At 38.4% G+C, this 9082-nt stretch overlaps 1 protein-coding gene across 8 annotated transcripts in view; it reads left to right on the forward strand.

The window, feature by feature from the left end:
• The window catches only part of Alpk1 (alpha kinase 1), a 140534-nt gene that overhangs the window by 60129 nt on the left and 71323 nt on the right, over positions 1 to 9082 (forward strand). For 5 of the 8 annotated variants that reach the window (XR_003849658.1, XM_029563847.1, XM_029563846.1 and 2 more), the window contains one exon: positions 34 to 89. The exons of 1 other annotated variant lie outside the window; for it this stretch is intronic. The gene's annotated coding sequence lies outside the window, so the exon portion shown is untranslated. Of the gene's footprint in view, positions 1 to 33; positions 90 to 729; positions 896 to 9082 lie in introns of all 8 variants that reach the window. 2 more of the 8 variants (XM_029563849.1, XM_029563848.1) reach the window with 1 other exon arrangement.

The following is a 9082-nucleotide window of genomic DNA, read 5'->3' on the forward strand; positions in this document are numbered from 1 at the left end:
TTCTCTAACCTTTGTGTATCTGATTATTACTAGCCATGGTCGGTTGCCCTTGGATCCTCGGCACCAGTGTATGGATATAAAGTCATCAGGTAGGTTTCAATGGTAATGTTTATCACCTCTACTAATTGACATGATGTAAATTTTTATGCTTCCTCCTCAAATAACTAAATTTTTTAATTTGTTAATTTTTTTGTGTGTATATCACACAGAACATCCCAAACAATCTTATTCATCTATATACCCACTTCCCAGATGGCACCCTCCCATAGCCTCCCCCTGCCCACTAAAGCCCTTATACTCTGTCATCCCTGCTACTGTCCGCTGTGTTGTTGGCACCCCCAGCCATTCCCCAGTACTTGTCCATCCAGTGAATCTAGTCAGCCTATCTAGAGGTCTTTGTTTTAGGAAGGTCAGCTGTTCCTCATCTAGCAGCAATCAGTTGTATCCAGACATGACCCTGGATTTTTGAGTCACTGTCTTGTTTTGTTTTGAAGTTGTTTCAATTGATAAGGGTACTGTTTAATAAACATTTGTTATATCAAATGATTCACACTTGCTACATCAAATAAATCATTTGATTATAAATTGCATATCTTTTCTCATGGATTTTGTTTGGTTTTTTTTTTTTTTTTTGACATTTTGAAAGAGGGTTTTATGAAACCTTGGCTGGCCACCCACTTGCTGTAAAAAGGATGACTTTGAATTTCTGTTCCTTTGTTTAACTTCCAGAGTGCTGAGATTATAGACATGTACTACCACACTCACTTTGTGGGTATCAAACGGAAGGTTCATCAATGCTGTGCAAGCATTCTACCAACTGAGCTACATCCTTGTCCTTTTTATGAAATTTTTGTGGTGCAAGGGATGGAACCACTCAGAGCTTTGAGCATGCTAGGTAAACATTCTACCTCTAAACCCTGTACTCAGCCCCCAGCTCCTTCAGTTTTTGCCTCATAGTTTTGAATTTTATGACTAGATGCAAGATTAGAATTGCTGTGCCTTTCTGGTGGACAGGATCATGAATCTTGGAAAGTGATCTTTTTATCTGTAGTAATGTTTCTGTCTGCTAGTCTATTTTATCTAATATTAATATAGATGCACTAGTTTTCTTTAGTCATTTTTCTAATACATCTTTTCCCAGTTGTTTTGTGTTCTTTCTGTCTTTTCTGCACACTTATGCTTTATCAAAATCCATATTTTTTTTCTTTTTTTCAAGACAGGATCTCCCAGGTGTCCAGAACTCGCTATGCAGACCAGGGTGGCCTGGATCTCACAGAAATCCACCATTTGCATTGCTTTCTCTTTTTCTTTTTCCTGATTCTCAAGCGCTTCACTTGTGATCCTGTTCCTTCTACGTACACATTTTAGAGGCTCATTTATTAAGGATCTCCAGTGATTTTAAAACACCTTTACGTTGCAAGTCGTCCCCCCACCCCGCGCCGCCCCGCCCCCGCAGCATTTGAAGATTTTCTGTTGCTGGTTTGCACTGTTGCCTTCGGGTAGATGCCCACAGATCCCTGTATCTCTTTGAAGGCAATTCTTTTTCTCAAGCTGCTTCAAGATCTTCTTTGCGTCTTTTGAAGTTCTCTCATTTCACCATAATACTTCAAGGTCTGGTGGATTTTTATCTGTTGTCTAGACATTGCTTAAGGGTCGTGGATATTTCGATGGTTTCCTTCTCCTTCCAAGAAAGCTCTGTGGCTTATGTCATTGTGCTTCTGTCCACATTTCTTTCTTGTTGCTCCTCGTCTTCCCGTCTAGGACTGAGGAGGAATGTCTTAGACCTCCCTACAATCATCTCCTGTTTTTAAATCTCTCTTCAGTGTTTTAGATGTTGTCCTTTTCTGATGCAGCTGGGGTAAGAGGCTCTGATTTATTGTCCAACTCAAATATTCTGTCTTATGCTGGAAGTAATGTCATCAAATTTTTCCATGGATTGAATTTAAAAGTTTTAATTATTACGATTCATTTCTAGAAGTTACTTAACTTACATAGTTTATGTAAGTTAAATATGACCCCTTTGCTCATGTTTTCTATATATTTTTTTAAATTGGCATGCAAAGTAATGGGTTTCATTATGGTATTTTCATGCATAGATGTACTTTGTTCTTATTTACATCTGTTCCCTGCTAAGTTCCTGTCCCCTGTGTCCCTCCGCTCCTGCAAGTCTCCCACCTCCCCACATATAACCCCATTTCTGCTTTCATGTCACATGCATTTGGTAATTTTCTCTACTCTTATCCTGCCTCCCTCCTTAAGGTCTCTTCCTCAACTCTCACAGACTCCTTTCTCTTTACATGACCACACACATTCTCTGTGCATGTACGTGCATGCACACAGACACACAGGCATACACAAGTGCATATATGCATATAGATATATATCTCTAGAGTCTAATTACTATAGAAAACGTGGTACTTGTCTTTCTGAGTCCGGCTTATTTTATTTAGCATAATGATCCCCATTGCATCCTTTTTCTTGTAAATACTCTAATTTCCTTTTTCTTTACAAGCTGAGTAAAATTCCATTGTGTGCCATCTTTTATTTATTCATCTGTTGGACATCTAGAGTAATTCCACTCAGATGTTGTGAGTAATGCAGCAACACACATGAATGTGGAAGCATCTCTGCAGTACATTGATTTAGAGTCCTTTGGGTATATATGCAGGAGTGGCATCACTGGGTCACATGCGAGTGTATTTTCAGGTTTTTAAAAATGTTTTATTTTTATGTTCGTGTGTATGCGTGTATTGCCTTCATGTTTGTGTAAGTGCACCCATGACATGAAATACATGCAGAAGTTAGAAGAGGGTGTCAGAATCCCCTGGACCTGTAGTTATGGATGGTTGTTAGCTGCCATGTGGGTGCTGAGAATCAAACCCAGGTCCTCTACAAGAGCAAGCGACATATGTTCTCCCTCATGTGTGGATTGTAGCACCAATCCCTTATATTTGAGTATATAGATTCTGATGTTACACCAGGAGCCAGGGAAAGGCGAAAGAGCAGCTACTGCTCTCAACCACTGAGCCATCTCTCCAGCCCCATATTTTTGGTTTTTTAAAAATAATCTTCCTAATTATTTCTGTAGTGACTGCCAGCAGGTCTCCACCAGCAGTGTTTAAAGGTTCCACTTCTCCCATACCCTCACCACCATGTGTTCCCGGCTATCTTCTTGACAATAACCATTCTAACTGGGTTGAAATGGGATATTAAAAGTTTTAATTTGCAGTTCCCTGATGGATAATGATACTGAACAGTTTTACAAATAGTCATTGTCCATTTGTGTTTACTCTTCTTAGAACTATCTATTCTGTTAATTAATCCATCTATTGAGTGGATGGTTGCAGATTTTTTTTTTGCTTACTTTTTGTAGTTTTTTAAAAAAATTATTTATTTTCATTTTATGTATATGAGGGTTTTGCATGTATATCTGTGTGTACACCACATGCATGCCTGCTGCCCACAGAGGCCAGGAGAGGACACTGGATGCTCTGGAACTGGAGTTGTGAACTGCCATATCGGTGCTGGGTACTGAACTGGAGTCTTTTGCAGAGTAGCAGGTGGTCTTAGCCGCTGAGTCATGTCTCCAGCCCACAATTTTTAAAGTTCTTTATGTATTATGATAATCATACCCTGTAATATATATATTGGCAAAGATTTTTTTTCCCATTCTGTAGGCTGACTTTTCACTCTGCTGATAGTATACTTTGCTATGCAGAAGCTTTCTAATTTCATGTAATTTCATTTTGTCAGTTATTGACATTATCTCTTGTGGTGGTGCTACAGTATTTCAAAGAAAGTCCTTGACTATGCCTGTACCTTGAAGAGTTTTACCTGTGTTCCCTCCAGTTGTTTCAAAGTTTCAGGTCTGACATTAAGGTCTGTTTTGAATTGATTTTTGTGAAGGGTGGGAGATATGAATCTAGTTTCATTCTTCTACCCCAGTTTTCTCAGCACGACTCAGAGGAGCTGTCTTTTTTCCCCAGTGTAAGTTTTTAAAGTTACATTTTTACTTACTTACTTTGAGTGTGCATGTACATGCATATGCGTGTGCACATGTGTGTCAAAGTCAGAGGACAACTTAGGGAAGTCAGTTCTTTCCTTCCACCACTTCAGTGCCAGAGATCAAACTCAGGTTGTCAAGCTCTATGGCAGATACCTTTATCTACTGAGCCATCTGCCTGGCTTCAATGACCCCTCGTTGTAAATACATGGCTGTCACCATGTGGGCTTATTTCTGGATCTTCTATTTCATTGCATTGGTCTACATGTCTGCTTTTGTGCCAATGCCATGCAGTTTTTTGTTACTATGGTTCTTTCTGCTTGGAATTGCTTTGGCTATTTGAGGTTTTCCTGGTTCCATATTAATTTTAGGATTCTTTTTCCTAGTTCTCTGAAAAAGGTGATTAGAATTTTGGTAGAAATTTCATTGAGTCCACAGATGTCTTCAGTAATACATAATCATTTTTAACATCATTGATTCTGCTAATCCACAAACACAGGAAGTCTTTCCATCTTCTAGTATCATCTTCACCTTCTCTTCAGTGTTTTAACTTTTTAAAAAGAGACTTTATTTAACTTATGTGTTTGTGTGTGCCTGCTTGTCTATATGTGCACCACAAGGGAACAGTGTTCATGGAGGCCATAAGTGAGTGTCAGATCCCTTGGAACTTGAATTATGGACAGTGGTTAGTCACCATGTGGGTGTTGGGAACTGAATCTGGGTCCTCTGCAAGAGCAGCCAGTGCTCTTAACTGCTGAGCCATCTCTCCTATGCTGACCTATCTATCTTACCTGACCTAATTTTTTTTTTGAGACAAAGTCACACTATGTAGCTATGGATGACCTAGAATTTTCTATGCAGACCAGGCTGGCCTTGAACTCACAGAGATCCTCCTGCCTCTGCCCCCTACATGCCTGGATTAAAGGCGTGCACCACTATGCCCAGTTTTCTTCAATGTTTTAAAGCTTTCATTGTAGAAGTCTTTCAGTCCCTTAGGGATGTTTATTATTAGACATTTTAGTAAGGTGTTTTTTTGAAGATATTGTGAATGATGTTTTTTTCTATTTTTTTTTTCTTGGCAAGTTCCTTATTGGTATATAGAAAAGCTTGTCTCAAAAAAGAGAAAAAAAGAAGAAAAAAGAAGAGGAACTGATTTCTATGTGTTGATTTTATATCATGCCACTTTCCTGAAGACATTTACTAGATCTAAGTTTTTTGGAGGCCTCATTAGGGTCTTTTAAGTATAGGATAATGTCATGGGAAATGGGCTATGTTGAGTTATTTTCAAAATATATATGTATATCTTTAATTACTCTCTCTTGTCTTAACACTCTAGCTAAGATCTTAAGTATAGCTAATATCTTGAGAACAAGAGCTGTGATTCCAATTCTACAGAAAATAGTTTCAGGTTTTCTCCATTTAGCATGATATTGATTATAGATGTGTGATTTCTGTCCATAAGTCTATTTACATGTCCTATTACATTTACCGATTTGCATGTTCAACCAACCTGGCCTGAAACCAAGTTGGTTATAGTGTGTTGATACTTTATTGAAAATTTTTTAAAAGAACCAGCAAGATGGCTCAGCAGGCTGGCAGCCTCAAGCCTGGTGACCCGAGTTTGAGGCCTAGAACCTATATAAAGGTAGAACAAAAGAACTGACTCCATAAAGTTGTCTTCAGACTGCCACATGTATCCAATGGAACATACACCCATAATTACACATCAGAGAGAGAGGAGGGGGATATTTTTTGTAAAGAGAGGATTTTTGTATCTATGTTCATTAGGGAGATGGGTCTACAATTTCCTTTTTTCTTGTGTTCTTACTCAGTTTTACTGTCAGAGCCGTAGAGGCCCCATAGAACGGTGTTGGTGACTTGAAGATCTGGAGGCTGATTAGTAGTAGTTCTTCCTTAAAGGTTTGATAGATACTGACAGTGAATCATTTGGTTCTGGGATTTCCCTTGTTGAGAGGCTTTTTTACTGCTGCTTTAATCTGTTTGATCTTTACAAATCTGTTTAAGCATATATACCTCTTCGGCTTAATTTTGGTACATCAGATATGTCTATAAATTTCTCCATTTCTTCTAGATTTTCCAGTATTTTTGGCATATAAATTTTTAAAGTATTCCCTAATGATCTTCTGGAGTTCATTTTATCTCTAATTTTATCAATTCGAGTTTCTCTCTCCTTGGTTAATTTTGTTAGGAGTTTGTCAATCTTGTTTATTTTTTTCAAAAAACCAACTTTTTGTTTGATTGGTTCTATATACTGTTCTTTTAGTATCCATTTCACTAATTTCTGCCCTAATCCTTATCATTTCACATCACTGTTTTTGAGTTTGGTTTTTTCATAAATTGAGTTATATCATAATGTTGTTTATTTAAGATCTGATTTTTTAATGTAAGCACTCATAGCTATAAAACTTTCCTCTTAGAACTACCTTTGCTGTGGCCCAAAGTATCTGGTAAGCTATGTTTTCATTTTCAATTGATTCCAGCTATTTCCTCTCTAATATTCTTCTATTTATTTTGCTTTATTTTTTTAAGATAAAGTTTAACTATGTAGCCCTGACTGGCCTAGAACTTGCTATATAGACCTGGCTGACCTCACACTCAGAGCCCTGCCTGCCTTTGCATGCCAAGTGCTGGGATTAAAGGCATGAGTCACCATGCCCAACTCCCTTAGTTTTCTTACCCACTAGTCAGTCAACACTATATTGTGCAGCCTCTAAATATTTGTGTAATTTCTGTGGTTTCTCTTGTTGTTGATTTCTAGTTTTGGTCCACTAAGATACAGCAAAATATTTTATTCTTTTATATTTATTAAGACTTTCTTTGTGGCCTAGAATATGATCTATTCTAGAGAAGGTCACATTGGTTGCAGAGGAGAATGTATACTTCTTTTTTGGGGGGGTGAAATATGTGGTAATACATGTTAAGTCAATTTGATTGATAATATAGTTTAATTCTAGTTTCTTTGTAAATTTTTAGTTTGGGTGACCTACCTAGCAATAAGTGTGGATACCTAAAGTCACACACTATTGTTGTATCAGAACCTGTGAAACCTTCTATAGCCATTAGTCTTTGTCTTATGGAAGCGGAAGGCTCACCACATCGTTAAGTCTTCTTTATGGATTGTTAGTGTAGAGTGGCCTTTCTTATTTCTCCTGACTAATTTTGGCCTGAGGTCTACTTAATAGAAATAACTATACTGGCATGTGGTAAACTCTCATTTACTTGAGACTCATGTATTGACTCTCAATCTTTGAGAGCGAGATGTTTCTTAGAGAAAATGGTTGGATTATGTGTGTATATATATATATGTGTGTGTGTGTATGTATGTATCAATCTGCATCATTAATTGGTGAATTGAGGTCACTTTCTTAAAAGGTAATTGTTGGGGTGAAGCGTTGGCCCAGTGGTTAGGAGCAATGGCTGCTCATGCACGGCATCTGGGTTTGGCTCCCAGCACCCACATGGTGCCTAACAACCATATGTAACTCCAGTTCCAGGGGATTTGACACCCTTTTCTGGCCTCTGTGGACATTGCAGGCAAAACACTCATACATGGAAGATAAAAGTAAATTTTAAACAATTAAATATAATTATTGAGCTGTTTATAAATTCCTGTGACTTTTTGGCTATTTTTCTGTTTTCTTGGATTACTGTTTGTTCTTTACTTTCTCCCCTGTTAAGGAGTTTGTGACTTATTGTGTTGGACATAATTGGCTTCTTTTTAGCTCTCCTTTGTTCATCTATTCTCATAAAATTTATTCTTTCCTGTGCGCTCATGATTGAGGATGCCTTTCTCCCTCCTCTGTAGACACACTTCCTTTAAGTGTCCTTTATAGTAACGGCTTTGTAGCTGCTCTAGTCTGTTTCTCCATTGCTGTGACAAAACACTCTGACCACTACCAACTTGGGGAGGAAAGGGTTTATTTGTCTTACATCTCCTGGGTCACAGTTCATCAGGGAGCCCAAGGTAGGAACTCAGGGCAGGAACCTGTAGCCAGGAGCTGGAGCACAGGCCATGGAAGATCACTGCTTACAGGCTTGCTCTCCTGGCCCCTGCTCAGCCTGCTTTCTTACACAACATTGGCCCAACTGCCCAGGGGTGATTCCACCCATAGTGGGCTAGACCTGCCCACATCATTCAACAATCAAGAAGATGCCCCTCAGACATGTCCTCAGGCCAGTCCAATGGGAGGCAGCTCCCCAATGGAGGCTCCCTCAGCCCAGGTGTGTCAAGTTGACACTAAAGTTATCCAGCACAGTAGTTATGAACTGCTTTTACTCTACTTGTCTTGAAATGTTTATTTCATCATCAGTTTAAAAACCTCGCTTTGTTGAATACAACAGTCTTTGTTCACAGTCATTTATTTTATGGTCTTGAGAAATGTCAAACTTTTCTAGCTTTTGAAGTTGATCTTTTAAAGGGCTCTGATCTTGCTCTGACATATTTGCTTTTATAGGCAAGTTGACATTTTCCCCTTAGAGCTTCTAATATTGTCTCTCTGCTTTGTATTTTACATCTTGACTGTGCTGTGTATGGAAGTTTTTTTCTAGTCATGTGTATTTGGGGTTCTAAGTGCCTCTTGTGTTTGGATATTTACTTCTTTTTCTAGATTTGGCAAATTTTCTGCTTTAATTTCATTGACCATGTCTGGCTTCCATGACCACAAGCCAGAAAATAAGAAAACTGATGTGGAATGTGCTATGAAGTTAAAAAATTCTGAGAGTAAATGTGGAAACAGTAAATGAATTCCATAAAAGAAGAAGACACGAGAAGGAGAGTCATGGAGGAGATAACAGTGTCAATAAATGAGAAACAGAAAAAGAAAACCAGACTAGAGAAAAAGAATGAACACGAAAGGTTTCCAGAAATGAGAAAGTTAGAAAATAAAATTAGATAAATGTAAGAAGATCAACTAAAAAAAGAAAATATAGCCAAGCATGGTGACACACACCTTTAATCCCAGCACTTGGGAGGCAGAGGCAGGCAGATTTCTGTGAGATTAAGGCCAGCCTGGTCTATCTAATGAGTTCCAGGCCAGCTGTAGCTACAGAGAGACCTTA

This window comes from Nannospalax galili, unplaced genomic scaffold, assembly GCF_000622305.1.
Source record: "Nannospalax galili isolate Female #2095 unplaced genomic scaffold, S.galili_v1.0 scaffold216, whole genome shotgun sequence".
In the NCBI taxonomy this organism is placed as follows: domain Eukaryota; kingdom Metazoa; phylum Chordata; class Mammalia; order Rodentia; family Spalacidae; genus Nannospalax; species Nannospalax galili.